The sequence below is a fragment of the Pinus tabuliformis genome, chromosome J, assembly GCF_031772625.1.
Source record: "Pinus tabuliformis cultivar Carrire ecotype Pingquan chromosome J, CPIR1, whole genome shotgun sequence".
Classification (NCBI taxonomy): Eukaryota; Viridiplantae; Streptophyta; class Pinopsida; order Pinales; family Pinaceae; genus Pinus; species Pinus tabuliformis.
The window spans coordinates 289,599,045-289,609,525 of NC_142295.1; positions in this window are offsets into that span (position 1 = coordinate 289,599,045).

A 10,481-nucleotide genomic window follows, 5' to 3' on the forward strand; every position below is an offset into this window, starting at 1 on the left:
TGGATAGGAAGAAAGGCTCCAAAATCAAATCATAGGCAAAATTTATGGTTGTAGCCACTACAAAATTTGGCGACACAACTCCACCTCTCTGTATGGATATTGTCTCATGAAAAACAAGTCTAACTCTTCCATAAGTATTGTTCAGTTCAATCGTTGTCACAACTTACTCACTTAGATTGAGTTAAATATATAACCCCTACCATTCTCTTCATCGGAAACACACATACCAATCCAAGTCACAAGTTTTGATTGGGGATGAGGAGTATATAAATGCATAAGTAAAAGAAAATTCCAGTCTTAGTTTTCATCTCTGGTGTTTCTCCGTTGCAAGCAGGCCTAGAGGGTACCTTGATGGAGATACTTCAGGAACACAAGCATTGCTCCACTACCAATGAGCCTAGACAATATTTCGACGAACTTGCTTGCTTCAACACCCTGTGCATCAAGCCTTTCTCTTCTTTCACCCTTTATTTCACATTTTCAATTTTTATTTGTTCAAAGAACTGTCCATAGGCACTTATTTATTTCATGGGGTAGAAGAGGGATCCTAACTTATTGAGAGTAGAAGAGGTTGTCCCTTCAGAGAAGGATATTTATATACACCTCTAACATACTTGTTAAGGTTTTCCTCCCCTCCTTGCTCTACTCGCCTTAGTAGACAAGGATTAGCCAAAAATAGAAGACCAATTAGAGTAGTTGGTACTAGTTAAAGTGAAAGCACTGTGATTTCATTGTGAATTTCTTCAAAAGTAACATATTTTCCATCAGAGTATCATCAACTAAAAGAAATGAAAGACTGACATAAAGGGAGGGAACAAACAGAAAGCCAAGTGTTGACAGTAGTACAATTTCCTCTTGTTTTTCATCGAGCTTGTCTTAGAAGCGAAACATGGTTTCATGTGGAAGCTATCTTATGAATGAAAGGAAAATAAATAGAAGAAAAGAAGCCGAATGGAAATTAAAATAAACAAAATCAAAGAAACAAAAAAGAAAATAAAACAACTATTCCTACTCTTAACCTAACAGTGAATAGGCCAAGCTCACCTGAAATGATACTTCAAATGTAGCCACTGGTGCATTAGATGGACAATGTATAGAAGGGAATGAATTTCAAGAAAGATATAAAAACATAACAAAATAAAAATAAAAAGATAAGGTAGTACAAACAAATCGTTCGAAGTTTGAAAGAATGCACAAAAAAGAAAGAAAGAAACACACATGGGAGACATTCTGCAGGTGCATTGTGGTGTTTAGACACACTTTGACCTGAAGACATGCAAGAACAAACTTACAAACTATGGAAACAGGTGAACATAAATAAAGAAGAAAATTTTCACTTTGCAAGCATTCTCGCCACTTATGACTCCTCCAATGATTGGGTGATAAGATCCTGTGATACAGATGGAGGATGCGAAAATTCTAAGACAAATTGATTTTCAATGTGTACAACAGAGTGATGAGGAGATTGGAAAGATTCAAAAAAATTATGATCTGAAGTGGAATTGACCTCAACAATACGAGAACCTAACATAACCATCAGCTTAGGATGAAGTGACTCGACATCTTGGGGAAGTTCCAATTCACCAAAAGATGGATCATCGAAGATCGATGGCTTAGAAAGATTGACAGTAGAAAAATCAGAATTATGATCAAATGAATTAATGAAAAGATCATGACAACCATGATTAGAAAGTTCAAAATAAAAACAGAGGCATCCTTATGATCTAAAGAATCATAAAGAGGGGATGATGGAAAATGAGAAATTTCACCCTCTATATTACTAGAAAGATGATATGAGAGATTAGGAGGATCAAGCATAAAATATTTGTCCTCTCTGCACTCAAATGAAAAACTAGCATTCCACATGTTCTGAGAATGATTAAAAGTAGTAACATAAATAGAAACTGAGTTTTCCAAGATTCAATATGAATTACAAAGTCGTGGAAAATGTTAGGATAATATGGAAGAGGTGCGGAAGGAAGGAGGTCATCCTTCATCACAGATTCTTGTTCAAATTTAGACGGCCACACATACTCATTGAAAATCATATCAAAGGTTCACTTTTCAACACCAAATCCATCCAAAACTTGATCCTTGTGAACATTAGAAGAGAGATTCAAAACAATGAACACAACACATCACAATCTAGAGGATCAGAGGGACCAAAGGATGGAGGACGATGAGATAACACTTCATCACAACCATTAGACTCATAGTCTAAACCTGAACTGAAATTATCAGTATGTGAGGTGGGAAATGATGGTGGTAGATCAACGAATGAATTTTCAACTTCTCCCAGCTCAACGTGCATAACTAGAGTTGCTTGATGAGAAGGGGCCAAAGGTTCACTTGGAACAACCTCCTCATCTGTCATAGATTTGGAAGCTCTAATACTGAGATATGTTGGGAGAGGTTCAAAAGATTCAAGCTCGTGTGTATTTTTTGAAATGTGAATAAGGTATAGAAATTTTTCTACCAAGAAAGACCAGTCAACATCATCTTCTAGAAATTCAAAGAAGAAATGAATAAAACGATCATGAAAATCCTAAATAGATTCATCAGGTGCTTTTTTCAAATTCAAAATTTTCTTGCACAGAGTTTTACAATCATACATATCAAAGGCACAAAACAACTTTGTGACAAGGTGTTCGAAAGAGTGTATGGAGTCATTAGGAAATGTGTTACACCATTCTTGTACATGCCCTTTGAACGTGAGAATGAACAACCTACAACGAACATCCTAACAATGGATGTTGTGCTTTATGCAAAAATCAGGAAAATGTGTGGTGTGCTCAAATAAGGTTGTTTCACCCTTGCCATTGAATTTCAAATTTGACAAGCCATCAATAATTCTCACCGACACTTTCAAATTTGTGTGTCTAGAAAAACATGTCGGGGTTATGATATGGGGAGAATTCATTAAATGTGTGCAGAAATTCAAAATAGACTTCAAGGGCTCATCTTATCATTTGGACCTCCTTCTAGTGCCAGAGATGTTGATGGTGTTGGACCTGCCAACATTGAGGCGATCTCCCCAATATGATGTCTTAACTAGACCTCACACCGTTTGGAGTAGGAGTCCCAGTAGTGGGTAGTAATGTTATGCCTTGACTGCAAGAATGTGTAGAGTGAAGTACGATAACTTTTGGTGAGAGAAAGTGTGTGACCTTTCAGAAATTCAAGTGTGATGCATGAAGGTTCCAACACATGAAGGGAAAGGGAAGTGCACCCCGTGGAAGCCTGTAATAGTATGCAACCTGAAAGGAACACACGAGTGTAATGACATCACATGCTAAGATGTGGAATAGTCCAGAAGTTAAAGTGATGAATTAATAAAAAACACACATTCAACAAGGTTGATACAAATGTAAATGGAATAGTTCATAAGCCTAAGCATAAGTTAAATAACACATTACAAATATAACAAGAATAGTCCTACAATATTCATAATATATTCATGAAAGATTGCAGGGTCTGATTTTATTTCAAGTGAAAGTTCCATTCATACATACACCATTGAAAAACCATTAGCCCCAATAGTGGAAAATTAAAGTCAAGAACACCTGCTCCTCCAAATAAGTGTACGAGCTCAACGCCATGAAGAAGACAAGGCTCTTTACAATACTCCCAAGCTCCTTCTAAAGTTAATCCTAGCTAAAATCATGGCTCCCAAAATCCGCTTACGTGAGTTATGAGGTTCTATTTATAATAAGAGGGGGTGACTCTTCAACTCCCCTTTGTGACATTTGGACTACCCTCATGACACTTCAACTTCTTTACAAAATGACTCATTACATTACATCATGACTCTTCATATTCCAATATTGACACTTGGAATTTCACTTACATCATAATTACAAAGAATATTACAATTTACACTTGTAACCATATAAGAAAAATTAGGGTAGAGACAACTTAACAACCTAACAAGACACAACACTATGATGCGTGAGTTTGGGAAAAATATATCTCAACAACTTCCACTTGATGCTTCTCAGTCACATATTGATGCCAATCTTGGCACTATGTGATGACATCCCAAAACTACGTGATGGTGTCTGGCTAGAAGCGGACTCTAGCCTGCATGGAATCCAGGTACAATGTCTTGGAACCAGTTTCAAGTTCATTCTGAATCATGAGCAACATTGTTCAAATTTGGACAGGACCACCAATGTAGTTTTTCATGTTCTTTCTGTTCAACTCCAAATCTTTCATGGTGGCAATATGTCCCAGTTGCTCCAAGTACTCTTCGATCTCCTACCAAACTTGCTTCCTGGGTTTGGCTTTGGTGAGTGAACCAACAGATGGGATCTTGTGTGTTTTCACCAAAACATCGAAACTACTGAACAACCATACATATGAGGCATGAATGCTACCAATAAATGAGGTGATATGATTTTTGTTTTGAATCAACATTTGAATTCTCGCCTTCTCCATCTCTTCCAGTGGCTTCATTTTCTTCACTAAGTTAAGGGGTGCCCCTTTGTATCGCATTGTCCACTGTTTCACATAGGTGATGGTAGCTTGTATGTTCTTGAGAGTTTTAACAAACTCTTTGTTCTACTACTATAATCCATGTAAACAGAAAACTGATTTATGTACATTCATAAACACCTCCTAGAGTTTCCACATGGTTTACCCAAGTGTTGATACTTCAGAAAGTATCACTGCTCTCATCTCCTCCAAGTAAACCTGTGCAGAAACTACACTTTGTGTTGTTGCGTAGAGTTGTTCTTCCTCTTGCCTAGCAACCTGCAAGTTTTGTGTCAATTTCTCATTCTCTGCCGTCAAATATTGAATGTTTGATTGCGTTTCTTCTGCAAATGCCAAGTTGGCTTCAACAATGGCATTTGGATTCTTCCTAGTGTCCACCACTATCACCCTTTCTCTAATGAATGCAGGTGATTCAAGATCATATGAAATTTTTTTTCTCTGTCCTTGTACAATCCTCTTTTGGAACTTATCGAATGACATATTGTACACATCCATTACCGAATCATCATCAAGAGCAACAACATCCCCTTCCTTGCTCATGGCTGGCTTTGCCATTGGAGGTGGAGGAGACTAAAGGATAACATGTGGTGTGCTCAACATCAAATCAATATCTTCATTTTGTGGTTCCTATTCCATCTCCATGTATGTCACTTCAATCAAGAGCTCAATTTGTTGAGCGAGATCCTAAACCTCCATCGGTTCACCTTCCTCCTCAATTTTTGGCTGGTTCTATTCCTGCTCTTCAACCTATATCTACATTTTTCTTCTTTCATTGCACCTTTCCTTTGTTCTTCCTCCTACTCCTGCTTCTCTTCTTATTCATTCCTCCTCTACTTCTGTTCTTACTTCAACTTTTGTTTTGCTTCAAGAACCTCAATTCTGCTTCCTGCAACCTCTACGTTTCTCTCTTCCTCCACTTTTCTCTTTGTATCCTCTACTTCGTCTTTTATTCTACTGCTAAAGCTTCTTTCATGACAATAGGATCCGATTTTATCTTGTAGCTTTTTTATCCCTCTGGACTATCAACAATCTTCCTCATTCCATTGTCTAGTATAGAATTGCTACCTTTTGCTTATATTTCTTCCGGAATTGCTTCCCTCTGCGAAGTAGCTTTTGAATTCCTTGCTAAATTTTCCGGCTCATGGAGTCTAAAGGAATTGTAGCAATTCCTCCATGGATCCTCCTATGGCCAATGAAATTCCCTCCTGATCCACTAAAAGTAAATTCTCACATAGTGGTCTTTGCAAATACCATGAGGATCATATGAATTAAATTCCTGAGTATCGAATGCAAACTTCACTATTTGATTTCCCTCGGTATCCATGAATTTCAAGTTCTTTATCTCATATAATCCAATTTGCGAAGGAAGAGTGGGCCATGGTTCATTCTTCTTGATATGAAAAGCTACTGAAAACCATGTGTCGAGATGATATGACACTTCTTGCATGACAAGCTTGTTGGTGGCATATTTGGGTAAAACATGCAGAGGATTCTCTCCCACAAACACTCTAAGGAAGGTGCCACCTGGTGAGGCATACCAATATGTGATGTCTGTTCGTTCATCCATTTCTCCTTGATACATGCAAGGTGGATCTTCTTCAAAGATGAGCTTATAAAGCAGGATAATGAAGTGATCAATTAGTTGTTCCATTACTCCTTGATGATTTCAATCCTAAAGCAGCTTGCAGTAAATATGCATGGTATTTTCTCGTGGTGTCCATGTCCAGTTAATGCCAGGAAACTGACGTTGTTTACATATTGCATCTAGTAAATATGTAGACATATAAAACATTGCTTGGTCACCATTGGGAGGAATCCATGCCTGTGCTACATGGGCTCTCAAGTGTCGAGCCAAAATATCAGACCAATTGAATGACTTCCCCACATTCGCAACCTAGTTCAATAAGACTGCCCACCCTTCGGGAAAGGTCTCCATGCTCTGATGACCATGGATCCTGCAAGATAAGATAACCAAGAGCAGGTAAGCATTCCAGAGGGACTTTATCTTGTATAAATGTGTGGGTTTCTATCGAAACTCTGATGGCCCTTTCACCCAACGTTTGAAAATATCTTTTGTATTCACATAGTTGTTGGTGGCATAGAAAAAGGATTCCATGAGCTTCACTAGCTCAGAAAGTGATACATGCGTTGATGATCTTCTGCCTGAAAGGTAGAAAACTTCTATTCATTGGCACTGAGCAATGTTATGGTATTCTCATCAATATGTGAGGCAATCTAGCTGATGACATCTACACATGGTAAGTCTAGATATCTACATGCAAGATTATGTAGTCATGACTGCCGAATAGTGAGATAGACCTACTAGTCCTCTAGATCTACTCCAAGGCTCTTTGCTAAAAGAGATTCATTAACTTGTTTCCATGTTAGTGTTGACCCTTTTTCTATAAACAATTGAGTGTTTGCATACAGTGGAAAGTCTACTGATGTTTTCTCAATTGCTTCCACAGTACTGCTTTTAGTGGTATCTTTTGAAGCAAATCTCTTTAGTGCCATGGTAACAATGACTACTCGAGAGGAGTGCTTCACAAGTGTGGTACCTATGGGACAAAAAGGACACTCATGGAAATAAAAAATTAGCTTCAACAAATAAACCTTCAAAGCATGATTAAGCAGTAAATTAGGCAACTAGATAGAAGGATTGCACACTTTTTATCAATAAGGGAGACTGCCTAACTGTGGGAACTATGTGTTGCGCAGTCCTAGCAGCCAAGGATGAAGACTGAGGCTTGAGACTATGCAATGCATAGTTGGAGATAGCTAAGGATGAATACTGAGGCTTGAGTGGCCAAGGTGATAGGTTGACCCTTGGAACTATGCAATGTGTAGTTGGAGCTAGCTTGTACTACACATTGCACAGTTCGAGAGGCCAAACTTCTAGCTTGAGCCTTAGGATTTCGGAATGCCTAGCTGGGCAAGACAAGATCTGGCAAAGGAGGTGCAGATATGCCCAATGGAAGTGTGGAAAATATGTAGAAGTGAATGATTATGGAGCTTGAGTGAAAAATTACTAAGTATGAGTGAATCAATGCAGATCAAGTATAGAAACTAATCAAACATAAGGGAAATCAAATATGTGAGGAGGGTCACTGTAGTGACGACCATTAATGAAAAAATACGAAAAATGATGTGACACTTGTGAAAGGCAAATGAAAACTTATAACAACACTTCTATAAGCTAAAATAACTTGAAACATAGCAACCATGAAGAGAAATAAGTAAAACAATACTCACATAAGTGAAATGACAAAAAGTGACAGAAAAATAGGCAAAAGATGACAAAAAAGTGAAGTTCACTCGAAAAAGCGACGACGACAACATCAAAGGTTCCTTGATCTCCTCAGGAATGCTAGAGCTCCAAGATTGAATGTGTGAATGAGCTCTAGAGGTGTCGATTACATAGATTTGAGCGAATTAGGGTTTATGACACGCATGCCTAAAATCAAAGAAAAAGTGACACTCGACGAAAGTTTCTAAAAATAGTGAAAGTGTCTCCTTCATGATACTAAAAATAGATCACTATTTGTTAGGGACGATTTTTTCTTTTTAGTTTTTTTCCTTTTTAGGGAAACTTTCCATGCACACTTCCGGGAAAGGTTACACAATTTTGGGGAACTGGGAAACTTTTCGGCTCAGTGCAATGTCCAATTTATGAGCTCAGTGAGGGATTGTGTAGTTTCCGGTCTCAGTGCTAGTCTACCTTCCATGGTTGTGCAATTTCTGAACTCATGGCTAACTTCCAGTCAAAACTACACAATTCCAATCATCAAGGTTGTTTTCCCTCAAGGATTGTGTAGTTGTTGGAGGCAAGCTTAGAAATTCTATGAAACCAATTCGAGAGATCATCTTATGAGTTAGAAAGATCAAGTAAGTGTGAAAAAATCAAGCATAAGAACAAATGACAAAGATAAGTCAGTCAAAGCATGAATACCTGAATCAGTGCAAGATTAGCTCTTGTGGGTAGGAAGGAAGGCCCCAAATCAAAGCATATGCAAAAATTTGGAGGGTGGTTGTAGCCGTTACAACAGACATATACCTACTCAATACTCCCATTGCATGTGCAATGTCTAGTATAGTAAAAACCATTACATGCATCAGACTTCCAACTACACTAGCATATGGGACATGAGACATGTCCTCTTCCTTTTCTTGTGTCTTGGGACTCTGATCTACATATAAATTTACACCTATATAAATAGGCACCTTTATTGGCTTGCAATCCTATAAATTAACATATGCAATCATGTATCCACATACTTCCTCTGATTTAACCACAATTTCCTATTTTCTTGATCTCTTCTAATTTCCATACTTGAAATGAAATATTTAGTACCAATATCTTTCATGTCAAATTTATAAGAAAACCAATTTTTCACTACCTAGATGATTTCCTTGCCTCATCCAATCAACAATATATCATCCACATGAAATACCAAATAAATAATATGATCACCAACTAATTTGAAATATACACAATGATATGCTTTTTTCTTTATAAATCCAAGTCCCAATATATAAGTATTCAATTTTTTATACCACATCCTTGGCTACTGTTTTAACCCATATAAGGTATTTTTCATCCTACATAGCAACTCTTTCTTTCCCTTCACTCAAAAGCCTTCTAGTTGCTTCATGTAGATTTATTATTCTAGATCCCCATGTAGGAATTCTAACTTTATGTCATCCATCTTCTCTACTTCAAAATCAAAATTAGAAAGAACAAATAAAGAAATCTAATATAAATTAACTTGGAAACAAGAGAAAAAATTTCACCAGAGTCAATTCCTTGTACTTGGGAATAACCTTTTTCTACTAACCAAACTTTGTATTTATCCTTTCTTCCTTATGCATTAAACTTCTTCTTAAACACCAAGCCCTAAGGGTTAGCTCAACTGGTCGAGTCCCTGTTGTTAAGTGCCCCCTCGATCGGGAGGTCACAAGGTCAATTCTCCTCAATGCCCTTGGGGTTAGGCCCTATTAGTTTGGCCGACGGGGTTCAAAATATTCCCTTTGGGGTTGTTCTGCCTAGATTTTCCTGTGGATGTAATGGCCACCTAGTGTTTGTGAACCACATTGTGAAAAAAAACTTCTTCTTAAACACCCACTTGATGCCAATGGGATTTATTCTAGTTTGAAACTCCACTAAATCGCAAGCCTCATTGTTGTCCAAGGATTCCATTTCTTTAACCACACATTTTTTCTATAGTTTTCCATCCTTTGAATCCACCACCTCCCTAATGGTTCTAGGATAATCATCAATAATAAACAAAGAAAATTTTGAACAAAAATCAAGTGGAATATACATTTTTGGATGCCTTCTTTCCTAAACCAATCTCCTCAATACTAGATCATGTAGTTCTTCTTATTTTGATTCTTGTTCTATTGTAGAGTCTAATTCATCATCCTTCAATTCAAGTTCTATCTTGTTTAGTGCTTTCTCCCTTGGTAGGATTTCCTTTTTGAAAAAATATTTGATTTCTCTAAATACCACATCCCTATTGTACACAACCTTCTTAGTTTCTAGGTTCCAAGGCTTATAACCTTTCAGACCATCTTTATATCTAATAAAGATATACTTTCCACGTATTTTATCCAAGTTACTCCTATTCTCCTTTTCAATGTGTAAATAAGAATCTTATCCAAATATCTTGAGATGTTGAAGAGAGGGTTCTTACTAGTCCATACCTCATGAGGATTTTTTCCATATAACACGAATGAGGTGATCTATTTACCAAGTAACACACACTTTCCATTGTGTCTACCCAAAATTATTGTCCTAGCTTAGCACCATTGAGCATGTTCCTTGCTTTCTTTGTAAGTGTCGTGTTCATCCTTTCTGCAACTCCATTCTGTTGAGGTGTGCATGGAGTATTATTTTTCCTTGATATAACACACTTCTTATAGAATTCTTTGAATTCATTCTTATAGATCTCTACACCATTATCTGTCCTCAATACCTTCATTTTCTT